Source organism: Marmota marmota, unplaced genomic scaffold (genome assembly GCF_001458135.2).
Source record: "Marmota marmota marmota unplaced genomic scaffold, marMar, whole genome shotgun sequence".
NCBI classification, from domain to species: domain Eukaryota; kingdom Metazoa; phylum Chordata; class Mammalia; order Rodentia; family Sciuridae; genus Marmota; species Marmota marmota.
In genome coordinates, this window is record NW_026000136.1 from 7,851,749 (window position 1) to 7,857,371 (window position 5,623).

Sequence of the window (5,623 nt, forward strand, 5' to 3'; positions counted from 1 at the left end):
TGAAAACATGGGACCCTATATCCTTGGATTTATCTTCTTTTGCTTCTTGTCTGAAGCCTGGAATGGAAATGGACCTGTGGCCAACATTAGGTGGAAAAGACTGGTCTACTTCTGGATACTTTCTGGTTGGAGCTTCCTACTCTTACAAAAGGCAGTATCGTTAGTGTTTGTTGGACCTGAGGGGAAATATTGGTAAGATACTCTATCATTGATCTTGAGCATAAAAATTAGGGTTTGAAAGCTTCATCTTCCTGAGGTTAGTAGAATTAAAGCTGAAATTTGGAATGTGGGTGCTGTGAATTGAGGTATGCTGGAAAAGTGACATAGAGAGTCAGTTTTTCTGTTGGTCCAAAAATATCTATACCTCATTAGTTATACTATTGGCCAATTAATGATAATATTTTGGATATACTGTGCTTTGTCATTATAATCTCTTTCAACTATGTTTTTTACTTTTGAATCTAAATTCTAGAATATTTTAAATTATTCTCATGCTTCAAGTTGTATTTTCAATGGTGATTGCTGCCTTAGGTTTTCCCTTTACAGTTCAAAGCACAATCTGTTTCCTTAGAAGACCATAGGGCACAAAAGTTAAATGCAATTTTACAGTAATTGTCATTATATTATTACCATTCATGGATAATATACAGACATATATATTCCATAAATTGCAATAAACTTGCAATTGCAATGGTAAATGATAAATGGGAAACTTGCATATGCAATGGTAAATGCAAATGACCTCCTGCATGGGCTGGATCCCAATATTACAAGAAAAACCTGTCTTAAATTAGCTGCAGCCTGAGAATCTGCATTTTAACTCCCATCACCACAAATACAAAAAACTCCCATCACCAGCAAATACTTGTTTTTCTGATTTCATTCTTTCATTTCATTCTTTCCTGCCTTTCATATTATCTGTCACTCAGAAAACTCACCAGGCTCAGTCTGAGGGGGTGAAGACTTAACTCCTCTCAGAAGCACTTAGGTAAGTATTGTCAATCCTACACACAGCTAGTAAAGAGGGGCAGGCTTTCACAGTCCCACGAAGCTCTTGTCTCTGGAGCCTCCCACTCTTAGTATCCATCTCTAGATTCCCCCTCCTATGGTCAGGAGGCTTAGTTTGCTCTGTTTTCCAGGTGCTGAAAGACCTGTAGGGAATACACTTGGCACATCAAAAGAGAGCAAATTGTGAGAGCACTGTGACATCTGGAGATTAGGAAGCAAGTCTCTTTGAAACTAGCTGCACCCACCTGGCAGACCAAGGTGGTCTCTGGAGACTGCAGGACTGAATTCTCTTCTGGAGCAGGTCAGCCCTAAGTCCCTCTACTGGCCAAATGGAGCGTATGTCAGCAGTGGAAAGCTTAGGGATCCTGTCCTATCCGTGCAGTTTATCAGTTTATCTGAAGTAATATCTGAGCACTTATGTGCCAGCAGCCCAGAATCTTCTCCGATTGTGGTTATTTATGTCTAGGGTGAATCAGAATCACAATTTTATGTATTGTTTTTCTGAATGAGGGGAGCCGTTTTCTGCTGGGGCCTCAGTTCCTCCTTTCACCTGAGGTTGTTTTTCTTCATTCTTTTTTCCCTTTATTATTCAGCAGTGGGGAGGTGGTTACTGGGGATTGAACTAAGAGGTACTTTACCATTGAACTACATTCTCAGTTTTTTAAAGTTTTGTATTTTTAGAAAGTGTCTCATTAATTTGGTAAGGCAGTCCTTGAACTTGTACCTCACTCTCCTGAGTTGCCACCTTCCCTGAATAATCCTGAAGTTTCTAAATGTAAGGGATGCAAAACATCAAATCCAGAACACTCTCTTCCAGACTAAGTCTTTATACATTTGTCACCTAATTTTTAAAATTCCAGGTTCTTTTCCATAATGCCAATGAGAACCTCCTCTCTCCATAATATTATCAGTTAGTTGTTCCTCATGTTACATTTCAAATGGGAACAGTACTTTCACAAAAAACTGGATAGAAATTTTAAATAGTTTATTTTTTATCTAGGTGCAATAATGGCACATGCCTGCAATCCCAGAGACTCAGGAGGCTAAGGCAGGAAAATTGTAATTTCATGGTCAACCCAAAGTACTTATTTATGTACACGTTCAGCAATTTAGCAACTGTCTGAAATAAAAAATAAATAAATAAAGGATCACTGCGTATGTAACTCTGGCTTAACATTCTTCTGTGTAAATTCTCCACCACCACAGGAAATAATTAAAATAGAAGCTTTGTTTTCTACTTATTACCCATTCTCATAAGAGAAAAATCACTTGACTTTAAAGAATTATTAGTGCTTTTATCCTCCCTTTGTCTTTCTGAGGCCAGACACTTTGTGGGACTGTCTTTGGACTGAGAATTACCCCCTGTAGAGTGTATGTTGTGTTTTCATTCCTTACTCTGATATTTTCCTGGTCCTGTGTTTTAGAACTGTCTGACATTGGGATCCCACAGATGGCATATTTAAGGTCTCTTGGAGTGTCTAGTGGATATTAGTACCTGGGTCTTATCCTGTTAGAGAGCAGTTTAAATTTAGGGAAATGGATTAGTGTCCTGTAGCTGGGTCGAATCTCCTGGTGTAGGCTTCTTCCAAAAGGCACTTCAATTATTTATCTTGCCTACTGTGAATACTGCTACAGTGAAGATGATGATGCACAATTTAGTTAATAAACTGACTCCAATTTATTTGAACATTTACTCAGCATTATTATTACTTTGTCATATGGTAGTTTTACAATTAGCTTTTAAAGAGCTTTCATGCTATTTCAAAGAATAGGTGTACTAAAGTTATATTCTAGCATAGTGTGAAAGTGCTTCTTTCTCCCAAACCTATATAATTGGAGTGCTAGTTATTCTTCACTTTTTGATAGTAAACATTCTAAAAGCTGTGCTTAGGCTGCCAGTCTTATATTTGATTGTGGCCATAAATTTCTGATGCAATTTTTTTAGAATTCAGGCTGCCAAGTAGTCACTAGAAGAAGGTTTTCTAAACTGTTTTAGAAATAAACAGGGAATGAACAGGGATCTGCACTTTATAACCCATAATCTTACCTTCTGATGGGAATTGTATCCCATTGAATTGCTTGCACACCAATGTGAAACCACTTTGTGACCTAGGGAGATTGATACATGCATAATTGCCATCTTTCAACTTCTGTACGTCCTTATTAACACTTCTTATATGGAGAAAAAGGTTATTGGTTAGACTTCATTCCAGTTTACTACATCAACCTTAATCATTTCTTTAGGAACCAAGAATTCAAATAGAACTAGAGTCTAAGGATCTGAGTATTTAGAACATCAAAATATGGTGAAGAAACACAAATCAACTGGTAGCATAAATTAATCACCTTCTAAAGAAAGGTGTCCAGCAAAATGGACACAGAATGAAAGGATATTCACATGTACGATTTTAACAACTACAACCAGATTTCATCACATAAAAATGGCACATGTTATATTATCACCAGGATCTTTGACAGTAGTTCGTTTTTGCAGCCAACATTTCTTGGGTGTTGGCATTTAAAAAATGGCTAATCTCTTGGGTATGTTTCAAGTAAAATTACACTTTTCATTTCCAATTTTCCAACTGATAAGCTTGAGTTACCTTTCAAATGATTATCAGCTATTTTGACTTTTTACATCTGGGTCATACTCATATTTGGGGTCCTGTGGTGTGCTTTCTTTCACCCTGTAACCTCCAAGCATTTGCCCCTATGATGAATCTGGGTTGACATAGTTGTTTCTGAAGATTTCCCTTAACATAAAAAAGTGAAAGCTGGGCACCCACTGTGGTGCATGCCTGCAATCCCTGCTCCTCCAGAGGCTGATACAGGAGGATAGCAAGTTCAAAACCAACCTCAGCAAAAGCAAGGCAGTAAGCAAGTCAGTGGGACCCTGATGCATAGTAGGGCTGGGGATGTGGCTCAGTGGTTGAGGGCCCCTGAGTTCAATCCCTCGTACAGGGGGGGAAAAAAGTGAAAACTTTTGTGCCTCTAAAGTCAAAAAATTCACCTTGGATATCTTGTCTTCATGATACTGTCCTCACAATGTGGTGGAAGAATATTTTCTCCTGATTGACATCACTTATACTAGAAGCCGACAGGACTTCAGGTAGCTAAGAAGCAATTTGGTACAGATATGTCCATAGGTCATTCTTATTTCTTTGCATGACATGGAGAAGCTTTTTGTTACCTAGAATCCTGTGTTCTCTCATTTCTAAGTTTTCAGATTACTCAGTGGCTTTAGGGAGACTATTGATACCAGTAGGTGCTGTGACCACACAGCTGACAAAACACCTTTACTTACTTTGTAGATACTGCTTAACAATTATCTGACACGCACATCAATTTTGTTCCAGAACCTTATAACCTTGTCTTCATGGGCACTTGTGTCATGCACTTACCCAAACACAACATATTGAATCACCTTTGTTCGAGCTCCAGATTCCATTTCTGTGATTATTCATGGTACTGTCAGTAAACATATGTCCCTCCTTCACTGTTTTTTTTTTACTCCAAACCCCTAAAAAAGAAGTTTTCCTCTGTGTGCCTCTTTAGCCCATGTATATCTGTTTTGAAAACATAAGACTTTGAGTGCACACCTGGAAGTGGGAGTTCGGTGGCCAAATTCGTCGTTTCTCTTCAGGAAGAAGACGTCAATGGACCTCTTTTTTTTTTTCTTTTAGTCAACCAAACTCGCAGAATGAAGGAGGTGAAGAGTGAGGGAGAGGGGAAGCCGGCAAAGGCACTGGGATGGGGACGTGGTGGCCGGTGGGTATGGCGGTGGTGAAGCAGGAGCGCCTCAGCTGTTTGGACTTCTCTGGCAGCAGCCCTTCTCTGCTGTCCAGGGAGCCTGGCCACCGCGGAACCGAGCCCAGAGGAGTTATCCGGGTTCCCTGCCCAAAAGAGAAGCCTTCAAGGAGAAGAAGCAAGTCTCTTTGGAATAAGAGAAGCCGAAGTCCTCACCACCCAACAGTCAAAGTGAAGCAGGCACGGCAGGATGGGCAGCACCAATCAGAACAGGAACACAGCAGAGCTGGGAACGGTGACCGAGACAGACACCAGGTGTCGCAACCCCTTGCCCGCAAGGAAGACGCAACACTCAGGAATCTTCTTTCAGTAGTTTATTTCAGGCCCTTGATAGTTCTTCTTCTCTCTCTCGGATGCCCCTCCCAGCCTTAATAAAGCATCTCAAGCCCCAATGCAAAGCAGCCACGTGGAGCTTTCTCATAGGGTGATGAAAAGTCATGCGCCAACTCTCCCAAATAAGGAGTTGTTTGTCACAGACCACAGCGGAGCCAGCGCCATCTTGTAATGGCGACCATAATTTGCATAAACGGCAGAAGCGGCTCACCACAGTTCCCCCTTTCTATTTTCTTAAAACAATACAGGCAAGAGTAGAGGTCCTATCCCATTGTGCAGAAGTGGCTGCATAGTATGGCTCAGTCTTAAGGAGGGCCCTTCCCCAGATCCGAGACCATATCAGCCGACGCCTTTTTTCGTGGGGCGGGGAGTGGACGCATCTGACCCGCATGCAATAGGACATGCTCTCCTTGAGGTCCACGTCAAGGATCACTCAAGTGCAGTGCTTTGCCTCGCATCCTGTATCGTGGCGATG

At 40.9% G+C, this 5,623-nt stretch overlaps 1 pseudogene across 1 annotated transcript in view; it reads left to right on the plus strand.

Moving 5' to 3' along the window:
* The first annotated feature begins 1,337 nt into the window (after positions 1 to 1,337).
* The window catches only part of LOC107155911, an 11,051-nt pseudogene continuing 6,765 nt past the window's right edge, over positions 1,338 to 5,623 (plus strand). Inside the window, exons 1-2 of the transcript XR_007341284.1 lie at positions 1,338 to 1,408; positions 4,724 to 5,070. The product of XR_007341284.1 is annotated as a smad nuclear-interacting protein 1-like (transcript). The remainder of the gene's footprint in view (positions 1,409 to 4,723; positions 5,071 to 5,623) is intronic.